Genomic DNA, 22426 nt, shown 5'->3' with positions numbered 1-22426 from the left:
ATATGTTTTTGTTTTTTAATGTAAGCGTTTGTGACAAGCAGATAATCACTATAAAATTCAAGAAAATGTTAAACTTAAGGTTGCAGTTGTATGTGGGCTGTGACAGAGTGTGCTGGTGGTTCATTACTTATTGAAGTAATCTGTGCTTTTCAAGCGACCGAATGAATGTTATTGTTCTTAAATCGTACAACTGTAACCTGTTAATGGGGATGAACAGAATTTATCTTGGAGGACTGGCTACGCAGTGCCACACATTTTATTCCCTGCGATTTGAAGTAATTTTGGGATAGTCCCAGACCTGGCAGTCATGCTCCGACAGAAGGACAGCATGCCGTTTAAAAAGTAAATATTGACTATTCAGATATGTCTGGCTTTAATTTGCCAACGCATGTTAGCACAGGCATTTTTGAAAGCTGTTTACATTTGTTTGATGCACAAATGTTGATTAACAGATCAAAGTCTGCCCTACTGGCTTTGCCAGTGCTGTGAAGAACATACAAATAATCTATTTCTTTATAGTATACATACAGGAGATAAAGAATTGTATGTAGCAGACAGCATGGTGATTGGGGTGTACTATTCAGATGGAGAAGAGTTATACGTATTTGTAGAGCGCACTAACACTTGCATTCCAATGGAAACACTTCATGAAACGTGGAATGGGAGACCAAACAGCCAATAAATAGCATAATGTAAGCAAGCAATATTCCTCTGGGTCGAGCCCAGTCCCTCTCCATGACTTATTTCATAAATTGAAAACAGTGTGTCTTGTACATAGCTGTGCTGTCCAGCTAGACCTAAGTGGATTCCTATAATGGTGTTATTGTACTTTCATAAGACACAAATCATTCCATGGCATCCTTCGGAGATCTGTTCAGCAGCGTAAGAAAACATATGTAACATTTAATGTAATGCATTTTTCTTTATTCAACTTTAAAGTATAAATGTTGCTGTGCAAAAGGAATTAACAATTGGGCAAAACTTTGCAAATACAATTTTAAGATTTAATTCACAATTAAAGAGTTGGTGTCTTTCTTTCCGCAAGGGACCTTTTAGATGAACACCATAGGGGGTCTAAAATGAAAAAAGAAGAGGACCAGGGCACTCAAAGTCTGTATAATAAATATGTAATCCAAGTAGAGTTTCAAAAGGTACTTTTAATCCAAGATCAGAAAACAGCCAACACGTGTTTCGTCCTTGCGGACTTTTTCAAGGCTCATAGGTTCAAGTATGGAAAAAGACTAGTTTATGGACGGCACGCGCTTCCCCTCTCTACTCTTCACACCGACGCTACCAAACGTACGGTGCTTTACAGAAATAAGACTGGGCCCTTAGGGACCCCATGATATCACCATCTGGTGTACGGACACACCATATGACCTGTCTTCATATATATGACAAGCCATAAAGTATAATAAAAGTAATGCAAGCCATACTATATGGCAAGAACTGATCCTATATAGTGGATTCGAAGATGTACTGTTGGGGCACAAGAAGCCCTACTGAAACTAGTCTTTTTCCATACTTGAACCTATGAACCTTTTGAAACTCTACTTGGATTACATATTTATTATACAGACTTTGAGTGCCCTGGTCCTCTTCTTTTTTCATTTTGTACCTAACAGCACAGGAAATAGGTGGTCCCTATTGGGTTCCGTGTGTTATTCTGTGTATCTGTGAAACCCGTGGTGGTTGGGTTTTCTTGACCAGGTTGGCACCATGCCCTAAACATACGCTGTACGACTTCGAACTTGATTGGATTTAGATGTGCGACAAGAGCATTAACCACTTTCTTTTTTTAAAAAAACCATAGGGGGTCTCACAAATAAAATCAGTACCACCTTTCCAGTACAGGGACATTCGCACCGGAAAATCAGTTTCACCTGACGTTGGTAGGCTAAAGTCAGCCATAGCCATTTACTGAGCTAGGGAGTGAGGCTTATTCATTGAATAGAATGTGCTGTACCTGAAAAACAGTAGCAAACTAAATTGTAGAGAGTACTAAGATGAATGTTGTGCTGTGTCTGCTTATTAAAAGAAAGGGCTTAGTCGTTAGTTGTTCAAGCACATATCTGAATTGTCTCTTGGGGAATTCCACTCCATAATTTCTGCCGTCAACACAGAGTGCATTTGAAATGTCTGTGAAAGAATGCCATTTCACATCTTTAGTCTGACATCTCTTGAAAAAGTAGAAATAATACACCAATAAAAATCGAAGTATAGGAGGTTTCCGAGATTAAATTTCACTTGGTAAAGATGCAAATGTGGCTTGATCAGGTTTGTATGCGACCGCACTGTGCTCCTTGCCATTTCTTAATCGGAATGAGAGCTGAAGGGAAACACTGGTTGGGAGCCCAAGCTCCTGAGGTTGGTAATGCTCTAATGCAACTGACGAGGCAACGCCGGCCCTGTGGGCTTTTTAGCAAGCATTTGAAAGCATTGCTGCTCTAGTTCTGGCTCCTAGCCTTGGGTTTTAATGTGATCAGTGGAGAGAGATGGGCTTGTCCATTAAATGCAGTGTTTTAGTTATTCGTTTAGTGGATCTGTAAATCTATTGTAGTAGACAAGATAGATTCACATTAGATTTTTAATTTCTTTGACTGTCTCAGGAAAATGGAAGGGTAGAGTGTGATGTTTTCCCCCCAAGAGCAAAATTGTTTCCTCGTTTAGAAATAGGAGAGGGCAGTTATCCAACAATTGGTGAGCAAATATTTCATATTGCTTCTATTAAAATGCTTGACAGTACTGCACTTGACGATTTTTATAGATTTTTTTTTTTTTACCTTGGTGTGTGATTGGGGCGGAGTGCATTAAGGATTTTACACCTTTAAAATATATATTTTTTTTAATATGATAATTTCCACTCAGGTTGTTTTCAGGGAGCATCGGGAGTAACGCAGTGGAAAATTCTCTTCCACTTTCCCCTTTCATTTGCTGCTAGTACCATGCCTATTGCTTAATGCCTTGGCCACTGTGATCCTTTAAAATAGGCCATCAGATTTTATTTTTGTATTGTATTGTATTTTCTTCTGTGAAATACGGTCTATACTATACTACAGACTTATGCCCACTGTAGTGGGCTCTACCAGACATTGAAGGCCCGCTCCAGCGTTAAAGGGCCAAGCCGAGGGCCTTTATCAAGGGAGCGGTCCTTTATTGGATGGTATAGCCCAGCTACGGTGGGCTATAAGGCTATTGGAACATTCGGTCCCCTAGAGGGCAGAATGTTCTAATTAGTAAAACAAAGGCCTCACAGAGCTCAAGGGGGTTGAAATCCCCTCGGCTCCGTGAGGACTTTGCTCACAGCAACAGCTGTTATAGGCAAACATGAATGTTGATGCACCGGGCTTCTGACAGCCATTAGAAGCCCAGAGCAGTCCATTGTCTTCACTGTAGCGCACAGCATTCCAATCGTTTTACAGCCGTTAGAGAGGTCTACGCTTGGTGCTCCTTTGCACTGGACTTGCTTAAGGGCGGGAGTATTCACAGACTTGGCTATTCCAACCGGTAATTGAATGACAAAGCTCAGATAAGTTTAAAAAAATGAAATTTGACTCCAGTGTGTACAACAAAGAGCACATCCAACATTGTGAGTAAGCATCCTCAGTCATATTGAGTAGGATTTTCTGTATTTTTCTCTGTCCTTGATGTAGGAGGCTGGACTGGCTTGTAGTGAGTACCAAGGGGTACTTGCACCTTGCACCAGGCCCAGTTATCCCTTATTAGTGTATAGGGTGTCTAGAAGCATAGGCTGATAGATAATGGTAGCTTAGCAGAGCAGCTTAGGCTGAACTAGGAGACGAGTGAAGCTCCTACAGTACCACTAGTGTCATATGCACAATATCATAAGAAAACACAATACACAGATATACTAAAAATAAAGGTACTTTATTTTTATGACAATATGCCAAAAGTATCTCAGTGAGTACCCTCAGTATGAGGATAGCAAATATACACAAGATATATGTACACAATGCCAAAATATGCAGTAATAGTATTAGAAAACAGTGCAAACAATGTATAGTTACAATAGGATGCAATGGAGACACATAGGGATAGGGGCAACACAAACCATATACTCCAAAAGTGGAATGCGAACCACGAATGGACCCCAAACCTATGTGACCTTGTAGAGGGTCGCTGGGACTATTAGAAAATAGTAAGGATTAGAAAAATAGCCCATCCCAAGACCCTGAAAAGTGAGTGCAAAGTGCACTAAAGTTCCCCAAAGGACATAGAAGTCGTGATAGGGGAATTCTGCAGGAAAGACACAAACCAACAATGCAACAACGATGGATTTCCAGTCGAGGGTACCTGTGGGACAAGGGGACCAAGTCCAAAAATCCCAAGCAAGTCGGAGATGGGCAGATGCCCAGGAAATGCCAGCTGTGGGTGCAAAGATGCTACTACTGGACAGTAGAAGCGTAGGTTTCTGCAAGAACGACAAGGGCTAGAGACTTCCCCTTTGGAGGACGGATCCCTCACGCCGTGGAAAGTCGAGCAGAAGTGTTTTCCCGCCGAAAGACCGCCAACAAGCCTTGCTAGCTGCAAATCGTGCGGTTAGTGTTTTTTGATGCTGCTGTGGCCCAGGAGGGACCAGGATGTCGCCAATTGCGTCAGGGGACAGAGGGGGCGTCGAGCAAGACAAGGAGCCCTCTCAGCAGCAGGCAGCAGGCAGCACCCGCAGAAGTGCCAGAAACAGGCACTACGAGGATGCGTGAAACAGTGCTCACCCGAAGTCGCACAAAGGAGTCCCACGTCGCCGGAGAACAACTTAGGAGGTCGTGCAATGCAGGTTAGAGTGCCGTGGACCCAGGCTGGACTGTGCACAAAGGATTTCCGCCGGAAGTGCACGGAGGCCGGAGTAGCTGCAAAAGTCGTGGTTCCCAGCAATGCAGTCTGGCGTGGGGAGGCAAGGACTTACCTCCACCAAACTTGGACTGAAGAGTCACTGGACTGTGGGAGTCACTTGGACAGAGTTGCTGGATTCAAGGGACCTCGCTCGTCGTGCTGAGAGGAGACCCAAGGTACCGGTGATGCAGTTCTTTGGTGCCTGCGGTTGCAGGGGGACGATTCCGTCGACCCAAGGTACCGGTGATGCAGTTCTTTGGTGCCTGCGGTTGCAGGGGGACGATTCCGTCGACCCACAGGAGATTTCTTCGGAGCTTCTAGTGCAGAGAGGAGGCAGACTACCCCCACAGCATGCACCACCAGGAAAACAGTCGAGAAGGCGGCAGGATCAGCGTTACAGAGTTGCAGTAGTCGTCTTCGCTACTATGTTGCAGTTTTGCAGGCTTCCAGCGCGGTCAGCAGTCGATTCCTTGGCAGAAGGTGAAGAGAGAGATGCAGAGGAACTCGGATGAGCTCTTGCATTCGTTATCTAAGGAATCCCAAGAGACAGAGACCCTAAATAGCCAGAAAAGAGGGTTTGGCTACCTAGGAGAGAGGATAGGCTAGCAACACCTGAAGGAGCCTATCAGAAGGAGTCTCTGACGTTACCTGATGGCACTGGCCACTCAGAGCAGTCCAGTGTGCCAGCAGCACCTCTGTTTCCAAGATGGCAGAGGTCTGGAGCACACTGGAGGAGCTCTGGACACCTCCCAGGAGAGGTGCAGGTCAGGGGAGTGGTCACTCCCCTTTCCTTTGTCCAGTTTCGCGCCAGAGCAGGGCTAAGGGGTCCCTGAACCGGTGTAGACTGGCTTATGCAGAAATGGGCACCATGTGTGCCCATGAAAGCATTTCCAGAGGCTGGGGGAGGCTACTCCTCCCCTGCCTTCACACCATTTTCCAAAGGGAGAGGGTGTAACACCCTCTCTCAGAGGAAGTCCTTTGTTCTGCCATCCTGGGCCAGGCCTGGCTGGACCCCAGGAGGGCAGATGCCTGTCTGAGGGGTTGGCAGCAGCAGCAGCAGCTGCAGTGAAACCCCAGGAAAGGCAGTTTGGCAGTACCAGGGTCTGTGCTACAGACCACTGGGATCATGGGATTGTGCCAACTATGCCAGGATGGTATAGAGGGGGCAATTCCATGATCATAGACATGTTACATGGCCATATTCGGAGTTACCATTGTGAAGCTACATATAGGTAGTGACCTATATGTAGTGCACGCGTGTAATGGTGTCCCCGCACTCACAAAGTCCGGGGAATTGGCCCTGAACAATGTGGGGGCACCTTGGCTAGTGCCAGGGTGCCCACACACTAAGTAACTTAGCACCCAACCTTTACCAGGTAAAGGTTAGACATATAGGTGACTTATAAGTTATTTAAGTGCAGTGTAAAATGGCTGTGAAATAACGTGGACGTTATTTCACTCAGGCTGCAGTGGCAGGCCTGTGTAAGAATTGTCAGAGCTCCCTATGGGTGGCAAAAGAATTGCTGCAGCCCATAGGGATCTACTGGAACCCCAATACCCTGGGTACCTTAGTACCATATACTAGGGAATTATAAGGGTGTTCCAGTAAGCCAATGTAAATTGGTAAAATTGGTCACTAGCCTGTTAGTGACAATTTGAAAGAAATGAGAGAGCATAACCACTGAGGTTCTGATTAGCAGAGCCTCAGTGAGACAGTTAGTCATAACACAGGTAACACATTCAGGCACACTTATGAGCACTGGGGCCCTGACTAGCAGGGTCCCAGTGACACATACAACTAAAACAACATATATACAGTGAAAAATGGGGGTAACATGCCAGGCAAGATGGTACTTTCCTACACTTGATGAAGTGTAATCAGACTCCTTTCTATCCAAATACGCTTTTTTGCTGAAACTGCACGTGTGTACTTTCACTCCAGGTACAGTAGTCAATGTCAAAGCTTTGTAAACGTGAATCTGTTGTAAGAGAGCGAATCCAGATTTAGTTTCTCTCTTTCACTACCTTGAGTGTCCCAGTAAGTCACTGTCTTTCTGCCAACTTTGCATGATTAGGGCTTGTGTAAAAGTATTGTTGGGTGCAGGGTTTGGTACTTACTGTAAAAAGGTTGTTCCATTTTCATTTTCCTCCCAGTAAAGTACTGTGTTTGGTTTGTGTCTGTTGCAAATGTTTGGCAGTTGTCTTGAGCCATCAGCACAAGAAGGTGCTAAACTGCAACAAGTGGCCCTCTTGCTATGAGGCAGAACGCACACAAGTGAATAATGACTGTCTAAGTCCTTAATCTTAGCAATACTGAAGAAACGACTTTAAGCAAATCCATGAATTCGTGATTCCGTCAATTATGCGTAGTTTGCATTCCCAGGGTATAAGAAGCTGCATCCCCTGAGATATTCAGCCCCTGCCATCTCATATGTCCATGAGCTGAGAACTACTTATTTAGTAGCTTTGGAATGAAATCTGTTGCTTTTGTGTTAACACTTGCCATGGCAGTGATTGCCTCCGGGGAAAGCTTTTTTCTGTATCCTGTTAATATCCACTCAGTGCTCTTTATACTGTTTATACTGAATTTGCTGTGTTTCCATCTAGCTCCCTCGTGTCGGAGGAAGTTGTTACAATTGTATACCCCAACTTTGAGTTCCCCACTGCTCGCAGCTGATAGGAGATCCTACATTTTTTCAATAAGTGGTCACATGTCCGCTGATCATGTGTATAGATTATAGCCTGATGATGTTCACGAGCCTCTTAGATCAATGGCTTTCCAAACTGTCAAACATTTTCAGTCGTCCACCTTTATTTTGTGTAAGTACAGGCCCACTGAAGGCTTCATTGTGTTGGAGTTCTATGAAACTTGAGTTATTCATTCCATTGTTTTAGCACCCGCCTTAGTCGTGTTGTGTTACGAATGCCTTCTAATGTGTTGTGTAGTCTGGAAAGTGTCCTATAATGGGTCTTCCAACAGAGGTGATATCCGTTGATCAAAAAAAAATGCTTGCATCGACATATATGGGATCTATTCCTTGTTGGCAGTGACTGCATGTGAAATGTGAATTACCAGGATGTCCCTTGATGTGAGAATGATGTATGGACGGAGGTGTCTTGTGCTCAGAAGTAAATGCTGTTTGGGTAGCTTGGTTCCTGTGTGATGTTGACATAAATAGTTATGCAGATAGCCTTGTATTCACATTGTCAGTTAATATTGATGGGGCATGTCTGGTCGCTCCTGTTTATGAATGCACTTAGTCTTGTTCAGCTCTCTTTCTTCCTTTTTGGCTTAGAATGCCCACGACTATAAACCTCACTCTGAAAAAAGACTGTTGCTTTAATAAAGAAAAGAAGGTGAATTTCTCCCGAACTCACCCTCTGTGTATCTGGTCTCTTCCTTTGCCCATGTGTTATCACCTAGACCCGCCCAGTTCAGAAACAGCCTTCTCCATCACCCTTTTATGCTCTCCGAAACCCTACACTAGCAGGGATATTAGGCAGCCAATTAATGTGCTTCCCTTCCTGACCCAAACGTGCTGCGACTTGAACCTCACTCTGCAGAAAATGTTCCCTATGTCTCAGCCTGGTCCTCTGCACTCTCACTGAATGTTACCATACCGCACAACTGCATTTCATAGGAGCGCTCTCTGCTGTTGTTTTAATGCCTGCACTGGTGTCTTTTATTTCTGGATCAGCTCAAGTGCCAGTTAGTTTTCTCAGGACCGGCTCCTGGTGTCAGACTTTTTCATGTAATCAAATCATAGTTCGTGGATCTGTCTTCATCTCGGACCTCGTTGTGCCCGATTAGACTGTGGTAATGTCATGGTAACAGTGCATAAAGTGACGTTCATGAGTTTTTCAAGTCTGTCATTACGTCACATATCTCATGAAAATCACAGGAAGCTGCAACGTTTTTCAACAACCATATGCAAAAGTGCGTTTCCGTTAGTGAGGGAGCCAACGGCACCCTGTGCATGCGGACTCAGAAGTGCCCAGGGAATTCCCAGGAACCGCCAGCATTGCCTACACCACAGCTTCTCTTCTAAGCACTCTTTTTTTGCCGAAGAATGTCTTTATTTTTAGTATGGTTCCGCTATTTTATCTATTTTATGTATTTGGTTACAGACGGCTGTAGCTGTTTTGCATACGTACGTTACACGTGCTCAGAGTGGGCTTCGAGTCAGCACCTTGCTCGTGTATAGACAGCATTGTCGTCAATCCCAGGTCTCTGCTTCCGATTCAAGACGTCCCTCCCTTCTGGTTGCCACATCCGGGCGCATTTCGGTCTCTCTGGTTTGAATGAGTGAGTTGTATCCTTCCGCTACTGACCTGAGAGATTGTTTCTCTTTCAGCACTCCATGGGAGTTGATGTGCTTCATCGCTTCTCCTGACATCCCTGCCCCTCTCTCTCTGCTTTCTCCCCGCCACCCTAACTGTGCGTCCCCCATTCCTCCTCACATTCTTCCCCATTCCTGTTCTTATTATTCAGTGCACAACACTTCTATTTTGTCACCTTTCTTCGCATCTAATGCTCCCCGTTTTTTTTTTTTTTTTTTTTTTTTTTAAATGTATTTATTTTTTACTAGGTCCTGCGTCTGCAAAGTACTAGTAGGCCGTTCACTGCTACTTTTTTGCGTGTGGCATTTTTTTTAGTAGATCGCCCAATCGAAGATGGTCGCCCAAGTGTCTGCATGCATATGTGTGCATAATGTGGTCATTTCGCTGTCCACTGTTGGCAAATGCCGATAGCTCAGCCTTTTACGGGGAGCCCTTTCTGGCTTTGGCAATAATTGTTTTTTTTCCAAGTTTGTTTACAACAATTTTTAGAAGGCCCTTCTCTGGGCATTATATTCTTATCGCTTAACTTCTTTTTCTAAATGACTCTTAAACTCATCATCTTCTGTACAGCCAGCCAACAACTATGCTGAACTGAAAAAAAACACTAGCGAGCTAAGGGAGCCGTGGTTCATCTCTGAAAGTGATTGAGCCTGTTTTTATTTCCATCGATGTTTTCTAACAAAAGGGACAACTACATTCTAACACTTGCTGGAGTTAGGGTGTCAGTGCGTTGAACATTGTGAATTCTATCCTGTGGGTTTAACCTAGTTCTATGTTACATTCTGCATGGTCAGGTGTAACCGAAGCATCGTTTCAATTTAGTTTGTTCTGTTATTGAAAATCAACCGTTTGTTCCTCCAGATAAAACCATGAGTTGAATTTAAAACCATGTAAAAGCATCTTGAAATTTGAACAAGCATTGGCAAAGCCAGCGGTCTAGCTGTGGCAAGCAGGTGTAATTGCGAGCTTAAAAAACACAATTCAAGCATGGGACAAAAAAATAAAGGGGAAATTGTGGCAGCCATTTGTCCATAAAAATGCAGTAATACATTGCACAATTTATTGTACATGGGCTTCCTGGTAATCGAGAGTACTTAGAGGTAAAACAACAGTTTTTTAAAATTATTTTTAACATACGTTTTATTGGCGCTAAGAAAAGGCATTGGTATTGTATCCGAAGAAGTAGATTTTTGTAACACATGTTCCATTTTCTAGGCATTGCAGTGAGTACACATGTAAACTGTTGGCAATAGAAATTATTACATTTATATATGTAGCACATTTCTCCAACACATACAGCCATCAATAATCATAGCAAGTAAAAAAAATGGTAGTATGATTAATTAAAATCTTCACAATTACATCACAACACATAGAGGATTTAATCAGTATGTCGCATTAAAAGGTAGCAAACAATGAAATAGGCCTTCCAATATGCAAACTCAGACCGCTTCATGCTTTACAGCAAATGTATTTCACAAAAAGTTCAACGTGTAATTCAAGAGTTCCGGTGGGATTTTGTGTTTTTCCCGTGGCAGTCTTTCAAAGCATTTTATGCAATAACACATCTTCCTTTCCTGCCTGAAAGTGACATACGGGGCAAACAATACATTCACAAAACACAAAAAATTACATTATAGCAGCATATTTATAAAAGTGATAGAAATACATTTCCCGGAATAGAGCTGGCCTTACTCGCAAAACAAATAATTATTGTAAATGGGAATGTCGAACCATTAAATCATTAACAAGCTCATACCAGAGGTTGAAATCAATACACGGTTTGGCTTGTGGTAAATATTAAAATCACTGCACGTTTGTAACTAACATAGCATGCTAAACAAAACGTCACATCAGTTCCAGCTTTCTAAGTAATTGTAATGTCATGTTGATTATTAAAATCAAAATTGTCACTGAGTGCAACTAGCTGGTCTACCATCCATTTCCTAAGGGGAATAACTTAGAGGCAATTGGGATTCACCCTATTCCTACAAATGTAAACATGTTTTATACTCCCAACCACAATTGCAAATTTGTTTCAGAAACGATAACACTCGCCCTCTCTCGTGTTTTCAAAGTTGTATTCCGACAGCGTATTGCACCCCGCTACAGAAGTGCACCAGTGCTCATATGAGAGTCAAGGGTCACACGTTGCGTTCCTTCAATAGCCCTTCTTCTATGGCGGAGAACTTAGCACTTTGTGCTCACTCCATGGGAACATCACACATATAGACATAAGTTAATCATAAGGAACATAAATATTCTACAGAGCAACACTTTAGCTTCACCATTGTAGCTGTGCGCAAAGAGACCTAGGAGTCTCCCTCGAGTTGACGACATTCCTCATGAATCCCCCATTACCCTTTTATGTTTGATGGGCATCCCGTGGACTCCTAGATGGGAATTTCTAATAGTTGTCTCCTGTCTACGCCTATATTCCAGCGAGTCAGGCTGGGAACTATTAGACTCCTCCATTCCTATACAATGTCATTTTTTTTTTGCCATTGTGAAACACAGTCCTCTGAATGATTTCTCAGTTCTCGTAAATCCCTCATCCTCAAGTATGTTCAGAAGAGCAACTTTAGGGATCAAGTTGTATCGACACTTGAACACGTGTTGAAGCATGTGGGCTATGCTGTCCCAGAAAAGCAGAATCTTACGGTGTGAAGAGTCGCCTGTCATTGACTGACATCAACGGTATTCTGTCCCCTGTACATTCTCCAAAGTCTAGCCATAATTAAATAAACGTGGTGGAAATATTTAAACTGTATATCTGTATCTTTTAGACATGACTGCCTTTCTGTTGACCAGATGACCAATGCCATTTTCCCACACCTCACAAAGCTTCGGGAAGCTGCCTGAGGGCATTATAATAAGATCCGATAAAGAACAGATACCTTCCCCTAACAGGGATTTGGGACATGGTCAATGTTGCTTCATTGAGCGTAAGTTCAGGCAGGTCATTCACCATCGCCAGAGTGAGTGCGTGACAGAATTAAAGATACTGGTAAAATTGCGAGTGCGGTAGATCAAGTTTTTCCTGTATGACAGAAGGCTTTTAAGGTATCCAAGGTGCAATGCCTACCATTAGGGAGACCTCCAGATAATGCCATTCCTCAAATAACTGCAAGATCAGGGAGGTTAGTGCTTATCGATAGGGGATCTGGCACGTGTCAACTTCCCATACCGCCCAATGTGCTGTTGGAGGACTTCCACACCTCCAGTGGCGCTTTTGTCACTGGGAAAATTCCCAGCAGACATTTTTCGCCATGTACGAATTATAATATGGTTTCATCTCCCGATGCCCACAGGTCAACTGCATAAACAAGATCCACTCCTGAACCCATCTGAGCTGAATATTTTCAATCCTTAATGACCCTTAAGTTGGCATCTTTGCAGTAAGAGTCAGTTTCTATCATGGTCAAACCCCCTTCATAAGTGGATTTGTAGCGTTTGGTGAATGCAGTTCGAGGGCAGCCCCGCACTAAAAAGTGCAAACAGACTAGAGTCTGGCCATAAGTGTAGGGAGAAACGTGTGGCAAGGGCAATCCTGTAAAAAAAAAAATAGTAATAAAAAAAAAAAAAAAAAATATATATATATATATATATATATATATATATATATATATATATATATATATAATAATTTTTAGTAACACCACTCTTCCTAGAATGGACAGTGCTACAAACACCCATGTCTGTATGTCTTTGTGTGTTTTTCAGGAGAGGTAGCATGTTATCACTACATGCTACCTCTTCTGTGTGTATAAGGTGTGCTCCTAGATATATATTATTACTTTTGGTGATCCTCAGGCCATTTACTCGGCTCAACAGCGACTATCCCCCTGACGACATAGGTGAAGTAGTCTAGCCTTGGACCAGTTGGTTTCAGGACCTGAAAGAGTGCTGAAGTCCGCCAGCACCTGCATCATTGCTAGGCCAGAAGTCACCGGGATGCTTAGGAACTAAAGGAAGTAGTCTACATAGAGTGAAGACTTTATCCTTTAGATCCTTGGTCCACATAAATCCTGTCACTTGCCAGTCTGCAGGAGAGTGCTCGAGTCTGGGGTTTTATTGTGATGGCGAAAAGTAGGGAAGACAGTGAGCTGCCTTGCCTCAGCCCTCTTTCAAGTGGAAAGGGTTGGGACATCCCCCTTCCTGTCCGAACTGGAGTGTAAGTCTAGTGTAGTGCAAACAGATATAGGCCAAAAAGTGTGTCCCAAAGCCAATTTAGTGGAGGATGAGGTAGATTTACCACACACTGTTCAAACCTCTTTTCAAGGTCAGTTAACTGCAATGTCAACTTTTTTGAGGATGCAACCCATAGCTATGTGACCATGGGCCTTCCTGCTGTTGTTTCTGTTAGTTGTATTGGCATAAAACCACTATGGTCAGAATGTATTAAATTGGTGATTTGTTCCAGTTGGTCCGCTAATAGTTAATTAATGAGAGAGAGAATACAACTTGCATAAATCTGAAGGACTTTGTGGTTTGACTATAGTGACTATATGTAATGTGCTCTTCTCCATAGGAAGGGCACCCTATAGTCTTTGCCGCCTTAAGCCTATCAAAAAGTGGTTGAGCCAGCAGGCTTAAAGTTTTATAGGGAAGCAATTTGGTATTGGTATTTTGCTGGAGGCTAGTTGCTGTAGTGCTTCTGATTTTTCACCAGTGGTCAGCAGACCATTTAGTTCGTTTTTGCGCCCACTGAGTGTTGGCATCAAGTAGCGGGTCAGGTAGTCTGACAGGTTCTATGTCAGTCATGATGCAGGTGTCCAGTACAAAGTAGTGCAATAATGAGCAAATATATTGGCTGTGTCTAGTGGAAGTGTGTGAGGGACCCAGTCATCACCTTGTATCCGCAGGATATGTCTTGCCTTGCACTTTTTAAATGCCTGACAGTGGGTTAATTTGCCGGTTTTGTCCCTCTAATAATGCGTCTACTTTCTAAAGCCAGCCATGTCATGTAAGCTGTGTCTGTTCTAGTTTGTCTCCGTTGTAGCTGCGTTTGGTAAGAATGTGGAGGGTGCGTTCTGTGAGATCATATCTGTTTTGGTGATACACTGCTATGACTGCCACCCTTAAGTGTGTAAGCATGCAGAGGTAATCCTTTTTTGATGTGTTATATAACCGATCATGTATCCACAGTGACAGCCTTGGATGCCTCCCAGTGCATCATAGGGGAGTCCACAGAGCCAGTGTCGGTGTTAAAGTATTGTGTCATTTTTTCAATTATTGTGTTTCAGTCATTTTGCTTTTTGAGCCATCGGGCCTCATGTGCCATCCACTATTGCTCAGTGCTGGTCGTTTCAAGAATTGCAATTTTAGACAAGCATGATTTGAGAGGCCTCTAGTATGTAAGTGTACTCCCTCTGATTAGTAAGTCCACAGTAGAGACCAGAAACTAGTCTGTATGGAAGAAGGAAGAAGGGAGAAGTGGAGACCTCACTAAGACCTGTACTGCATGTACATGTATCTGTGAAGGATTTGCCTGGAGAATGAAAACCGGGGATGGTCCTGATAGCTCTTGTGTAATTTATCGGACCGTTGAAGCCCTCAGCAGTGATCATTGCTCTCCTCGATGCTGCAAGGATGGCGGCGCCAATTGACGATAAGGCATTTGATTGTGGGGGTGGGGCATACATACATGCCAGTGTACGAGATGTCATAAGGGTGCCAGTGGCAGCCCTCCTTGATCTCCATTCAAACCTGGCAAGTGAAAGAGTGGTGAATCCATATCTGTAAACATTGGCTGAAATTGCACTTCAAATGCGTTTGTTGCAACAGTACCGAGTCGACACCTTAATTTTTGGCCGCCTTAGGTACCGCCCCTCCACCCGCTTGATTTGTTTGATAAGCTGTTCCAGGAATGGCACCTAATAAGGGGTTGTAAACTGTCTTCCTAATGGGTATGGTATGCTGTCTTTTATTGGGGACCTCCTGTGTCTTGACTGAGCATATCTGGAAACCTGTGGCGATATCAGCATGGGCAATCAATTCTCCCTTCACCCCCCTTCATTGGAAAGGTGGCAATAGTGTCCAGTAGAAGAGTCTGATTGGCCACATCTATGCATTGTAGAGCAGAGGTCTTCAAACTGGGGGGCCTCAAGTGATCCCAGGGGCGGCCCCAGACTCTGGCCAAAAGAAATATTATACAGATAACATGCTTCTGATTAAAACAAAGGCCTGTTATTGCAGTTTTAAAAAGGTCACAGTACTTAACTGCAATGTTTAAATAGGTTTAGGCATATTTAAACATTGCCATGTTTATAAAATAATTGTGAAAAATTCTGAGGGGGGCCCAATGATTTTTATTTTTCAACTGGGGGGGCGCGGCATTAAAAAGTTTGAAGACCTCTGTTGTAGAGGATCTAGACCAGTCACTTCTTCCATGAGAAACTGGTTGAGTGATCTCTGGAGCCTACTTTCACCTGTGTAGCGTCAGTGTCCGTATAAGATGGGTTTGGGTCTCCCTTCTCCAAGGGCAGCTCCTGGTCCTTTGGTTCCGTTGGCCTTCCTTGGTTTGATTTTTCTCTCTCGTGGATTTGCTGGGCCAGCTAGAGCATGTGGTCACATGGGCTTAAGTCATGGTCTTTATACCACCCATTCGTAGGCTGTCAGGTTTTGAAGAAAAAGGAGTGGTTCTGAAAGACTACCTTAAGCTTAGCTAGGTAAAGTATATTGTGGCAGATGTTTATCACATAAAGCTTCTTTATGATTTTAAAGGAATTACAAAGTGACTGAACAGGTTTGATGTAGTTGGAAATTCATACACACATCGGGTTTCATATAGAACATCTTCCTTCAGCCTTGCAGTGTTGAGGATTTCCTCTCTGTCCCAGTAGTTAAAGATTTGGGTAATTGCAGTTCAGATCACCCAGCGGTGACCTCCTCACCAAGGCGTGGTGTACCCGGTGTGCCTGTTCAATGATGAAGCAGGGGGACGGATTGCCTTCTGGGACTCATTTACAGATCTTTCATTGTAAAAACTTGGAAAATCTCCTACTTCATGTTCTCTGGGAAACCAGGGAGACATAGTTTGTTGCGCCACGACTGGTTCTCAACATCTTCCAATTGCAGATCCAGAGAATGCATTACCACTGTCAGTCAACCTACCCCCGCATATCCACAATGGAATCTTTGGCCACTGATAATCTGGATTCTGCTGCTGTAATTCTTTTGATCGATTGTTTTAAGTCTTCTTGCAGTTAGGACACATTGGTTCCTACATTGCCTATTCTTGTTTCCAGAATCTCTTCTAAGGCTTGTATGACTTGAAGGATTCAGTGGGTGCGCTGTGGACTTTCAAGAGGGTTGGAGCATGATTCTCTCTCACTCCGGCCCGCGTGACAGTTGTTGGCTGAGAGACCCACATCGCTACAAATCTATTGATTGTTACTTGCTTGAGAGGACTCTGAGGGTTTGTCACAAACCATAGTGAGATCTGGTAAGCAGTCCCTCAGGAGAGCGGCAGATGAGAGCAGTTTAGGGCGGGCCCATGTGACAGAGCCTGATAGGTTCCTGATGTAAGGGTGCAACTAGCCAGCCCCCAGGATGGTAATTGAGGAGATCAAAATGGGGTGGTACGAGCATTTACCGGCAGAGCCCTTTGCAATTGTTGGTGCATTTAGGATGCATTGGCCGTCTCCAAGTCCCTCATCCCTTCTTTGGCCATGAAGGTAGCAGCCGTGAATTCAGTGCCCGTGCCAGTCAGATTGGTCTATTATTTCCTGTGGCCTGGGCCCAGTTTGCATCAAGATATCTACAGTAGAGAGGTGTACATTGCCGACCATGCTGGTCCTGGCCTGGCACCCACTGAGCCCAGCTGCCCCGCAGTTGAGAAAATGGCAGGGGCCGCCACAGATCCTCAGCAATCAAGCAGGAAGGAGGGTACAAGGTAAAGTCCAGCAGCCTCTTTGCCTCAGGAGGAACAATCTTCAGCCCTCCTCTAGGAGCCCGTCTGTAAATATTTCAAAAGTAGGGGGTCGGGGAGGCCACCAATTGTCAGTGTGACCCTCCTCCAGCACCAAGGTTCCTCCTTCTCCATCTGGAATTGGACGTCCTCAGCTCAAGGTGCTCCCTGTCAGGTCACATAGACAAGAGAGCAACACTCCTGTCCGTACCATCCTCCAAGGTCAACGCAGACAGGGCTCCAGTGTGGTCAATTTAAGCAGGCATGATGAGGGAGGCGCCACTTTCCCAAGTGTCCGGAGTGATCGATGCGGAACAGGATTCAATACTCCCTCAGTCTGCTGAGACACTATTCATTTAATTTTGGGGTGGGTCTCCGGTTTAAGATAGAGTGCAGGATTTTAAAAGGATTGTAGAAGGCTCTGTGCAGAGCTCTTAAATGGAGCATCTGCCATCTTGGCTTAATCGCCACCGTTGTTACCCCCACCCACGCAAAAACTGTAGTGTAATTACACAAAGATGGCTTAAAAATCAAAAGGATAGAGAATGAAAAGAAAAAAAAGTTGGTAGAGTAAATTATTAGCCCACCTGTCCTGGCACTGAAATGAACTCGTTTTGGGTAGTTATGAATTATGCCATTTTGCCTGAACTCATGGGCACGATACAAGACAGATAAGGTTGTGGTGGGCAGAAGGAACATTTGAAAATAGAATGTTGAATAGTCCAAAGGATGAAGAGGGCTGATAAAACATCATTCCATGTATGTATAAATATATGCATTTTTCATTGACGCAGGCAAGACTGCTAAAGCGGGCCCTAAGGGCTCTCCTAAATAGTGTGATAGCATTTCACTGTACAGATGCACACACGAGCACTCTCTGCATTTCCTTTTAGATCAGTTCTAACTCACAGTGACTTATGGTAAACTTGGAGCTTTATCTGTATCAAACCTCTGGTTCTGTAAAGCAAATCAATATACTATGGACTGGATAAATTCTGTGAAGCAGATCGTGCTCCCTTTAGCTCTCACTGGGAGTTCTGATCGTATTCTTACGGTCTGTTTCAGAAAGTGGCCTCCTGAAATAGAGAGACGTTTAGTCTTCAGAACTGACTTAAACCTAAAGACAGACCTACATTGAGTAAGCTCATCTTTTAGTAAGTTTAACTTGATATATGCGGCTCCTAGCTTTTGATAAAATTTATGAAAGAAAAAATACTAATCCTAGTACGTAGAAAACGTCAACGTCTAAGCATGGACATACTAATAAAAGAGAGAGAGATAGATATATGCACCTTTGGCACCCACTACACCAGAGTTGATACATTTGACCTCCAGCAGCTACTTTTTTCTGTGGCAGGGCAAGGGCCGAGATGTTGGAGATGCGGGAAGATAACTTTGACTTTGTTCCTGCGCTCATGTCTTCCAGGGATCGCAAAGAAAGTGCCAAGAGTACCAAAGAGCAAGTGATGGTTACTAATTGACATTACTGCAGTGATGTTGTTTTAGACTGCAACCAATTAAATGCTGTGCGCCAATAGAATATTTGTTGAATAGTGATCACAGATGTCCTGTGTGGCACTGAACGTCCAGCAACATTCCACTGCCACATGAGTGTTGGACACTGAATAGGTCACTTTAATATTTGGCACCTTCTACAACTGAAGTAATGTTCATGACAGAGTAGGCTTGGGCAGTTACACTAGCCAGAGATGTCACAACACATTGCGCAAAAAACATGGAAGGATCAGTTCAAAATATTTCACCTTTCAAAGTCTTTAACAGTGAAAAGTAGATTATAGCATCAATTAAATAGTACACCTCTTTACTCAAGCATCAGCCAGCACCACATCTGTACACGCCTACAAACCTCAAGTCCCGCCGAGGCAACACCTTGTTCTTGCTAATTTCTGCCACCTGTAAAAACATCAATCCGTCCCATTAACCTAAAAGAAACACCCCCCCCCCACCTTCCTACCTCCCATAGCCTTCAAGCTCTCTGTAAGCCACACCTTATTGTTGATCATTCCTGCCACCTAGAAATATAGCAATACATCCCACTTGTGTAAAAAGAACACCTAACACCTTATCACCTCCTGGACCCCCAGTGTGGTGGCACCCACTGCACAGCACTTTTTAACCCCAGGAGATACTTAGCACAATCTAAAACACACATAACATAAAGTGTCCTACCAGGGCTGTTTGCGGCACGAGGAGCACCGTCCAGTTTCTGTTGGTGATGGGCGGCTGTCGGTAGTTGTGTGAAACTTTACCTTTAGGCTCATAGGTTTTTGGTTTTGGAACGTATAACACATAGTTGCATCCTTTTATACCTCATGATAACTTGTTTCGAAAACCTTGTACACATTTTGTCTTTCCTACACGTTTGTTGTGAAGAAGAGAGAGTCTTGCTTTTGTTGTCAGCATTTTCCTGGTATTTTCTTTTGCTGAATTTAACCTTTTGTAGTAATATAAACCGTCTCTGGCATTTTTCCTAGCAGTCTTCAAATAGATTCTAATGTGTACATTTTATTCCAAGGGTTTGCATTTCAGTGACCAGCAGCTCTCTCTGCTAGATCTTTCTTCTTCACATTTTTTACATCTAATAGACCCATGGCAAGCGCGTCATTGACCCTAATGGCAGCAAGGAGTATGAACACCGTTTCCATCTGCTCAGATAGTAAAAGACTTCCACAGTTGGAGGGCAGGGGGCACTTGCACCCCTGCATCCTGGTGCCACTGCACCATCTTCACTAATATGTTCTCCCCTGCCACGCTGTCAGCCACTGTCACACTTTTATGCTGCATTTCTCCCATCGACTTCTAGCTGTTCTTACATCTCTGCATCATGTATCCCATACTGTCCATCCCCTATATCTGCTCCCCGCTCTACACCCTTGGGCTCCCACCTTCTGAATCCCTTCCCTGCTTCCTTCCTTCTTGGCCTCTTGGCATCATCTGTCCCCTACATTCCACCACCACTGTCGGCTGCCCACTGTACAACTATGTAAACCCTCTCTCTTGCATCCCACCTTGTACATCCTTTATGTGCTTCCTGTCTTGTTGGCCTCTCTGCATCCCAATATATATATATATATATATATATATATATATATATATATACATACAAACCTACCGACGCACCTTTTCGATGTTCTTTCAAGTACACATTTTCTTTCTGCTTTCCTTTTCTCTCTTCAGCATCGTTTCCACGTGCCTCGGTCTTCTTCATTGTACCCCACACTGCACACTGTGTTTGTGATTGCCACTAGCAAGACTCATTGTGTTGACTCTCACTCTGAGCTCTGTTCTACGCCATAATTTAAGATTCATTTATGCACATGTAATGTGCTCACCAAATCAGATTTCGCAGCTTGCTTTTAACTAGTCTGCCACAGCATTCGGGATAATAACTGAAGGATATTGATTCAGGAACTTACCTTCACTGATAGGACTCTAGCTCTCCCATTCATTCTTTAGCCAGTTCTCATAGGTACCTGATAGAGAAGCACGTAGGAGTTCATAAAAAATCTAAATAAATATTTTTTTGCATGGATCTCCATAAGGATGTAGACTCTGCATCCACTAATCAGTTTACTCTTTCAGACCTCAGCCGTTATTTACATATCTCAAGATTCTTTAAGCTGCAGAGTGTCAAGTATGCTCTGGAGTTTGTTATGGATTTTGTTTACTAGGAACACTAGAGCTCCACCTCAGGAGGCTTTGCGCACCCTGCTGAAAACGTGGAGTGATATGTGCACATAGAGGTGGCCATGGGAGATCTGAATACCACACTCACTTGATAACCCGAGTTTTACCTGTCTGCCTTCTGCAAGGGAGATTTTGCATATTCCAGAACCCTATTGATTTTTTTTTTTTTTTTGTCAAGTGCATAGAACGAGTTAAAGTTGTCTAGCCTCTAGCCTGGAGCCACTCAGTACAGTGACTTTCTTTTCATTGAAGGACAGGAAGACTATTGGACAGCCTATTTCAGGAGCGCCTCTGTGATGCATGGCCCTGTCTGTGAATGACTTCTAGTTTCTTTGATTTGGAACTAGGATTGAAGTTTATACCAAACTGTGAGAGAGAAGGGGAATATACTTGCATGTAACCTTGATTCCTCAACATAAATAGCCTTCTCAATTTCATTATCTTTGACAATTCCTGGAGGACCATGAGCAGGCCTGGTTCTCACTGATTAAGGAGAATATTCAAAATCTTGTCAATCTAAACTCCTCCATCAGGACGCAGAAAACCATAGCTCCATCCCTAGAAATGGAAACCATTCACTTTGAATTTGTTGATATCTTTCTTAGGTCCCTGTTCATCTCTTTTAAATACTTTACAATTATATTGGTCTTGCTGATCAAGTTTTTATCTCAATAAATCAAAAACAGTAAGACAGTTTTCTACTGCATAAAGGGTATAAACTAAGTGACGAGGTGTTGGGAACAGACTTTGCACTTAGACGTGGGCGAGCCACAGGAAGCTCAAGTCAGATGCCCGGCCCTTGTCAGCTCTAAACCCACTTGGACCATCGAGCCCAAAATGAGTTGAGCTTTCATGTGGCTTATGCCTACCATTCACAGTGTAACCATAAGCATCAATCATTCAAAATAATTCAGCGACCTTTGATGTGACTGAGATACTCACCTAATGGCTGAATTGCACAATGTAGAAAACAAACTTTGGATCAGTTTTGACTTCCCCTCTTCACCACATTTTGGGATCCTAGGCAAGTATTTTATTTCTCCAAGCAGCCTATTTTTTATATCATATATGAGAGCACATTCAAAAACATGATTTCACAATGTATGCTGTTGAAAAAAAAAAAACTGATTTTGATTTAATAGGCTATAATGTTGCTCTGTGTATAATAACAAACAACCCATACACGGTGCACGTGACAACTGACTTGCCTTTTAGTTCCTTAATGTTATTGTCCTCGAGGTAGGAATGTTTCTAAGTTAACGTTTAAAAACTATACTTTTATTGAATGGCTCTCAATTTAGTGATATAGTCGGATGTACTTGGGTGAAGCTCTTCTGCTTGTTAACGAAATTAACTTTTTTTATGTAGAGCCCGCCATAATTGTACATATTTGTTGCATAATTTACGTACCATATATTTTCGTGGCTCGGCTCGTGCACAGGCTCTTAGAACTAACCCTGACCGGCTTAGGCTCGACTCTCCCTGTTAATATGTTGGCTCGGCCACTGGGATCTAAATGTAATGCGCGCCGTGAAGACCCGCAGGTGAGTGTCACACCTGGCTGTTATACTGTTTTTGGTTCACTTCCGACTGAAAGCTACACTCCATTTCTCA

The 22426-nt window shown here is 43.4% G+C and overlaps 1 protein-coding gene across 1 annotated transcript in view; it reads left to right on the top strand.

Moving 5' to 3' along the window:
• The window catches only part of WTIP (WT1 interacting protein), a 271804-nt gene that overhangs the window by 51275 nt on the left and 198103 nt on the right, over positions 1–22426 (top strand). The gene's annotated exons all lie outside the window — the stretch shown is intronic.

Source organism: Pleurodeles waltl, chromosome 12 (genome assembly GCF_031143425.1).
Source record: "Pleurodeles waltl isolate 20211129_DDA chromosome 12, aPleWal1.hap1.20221129, whole genome shotgun sequence".
NCBI lineage: Eukaryota > Metazoa > Chordata > Amphibia > Caudata > Salamandridae > Pleurodeles > Pleurodeles waltl.
The sequence above is the reverse complement of the archived record's forward strand: the minus strand, read 5'-3'. Positions and strand labels throughout refer to the sequence as shown.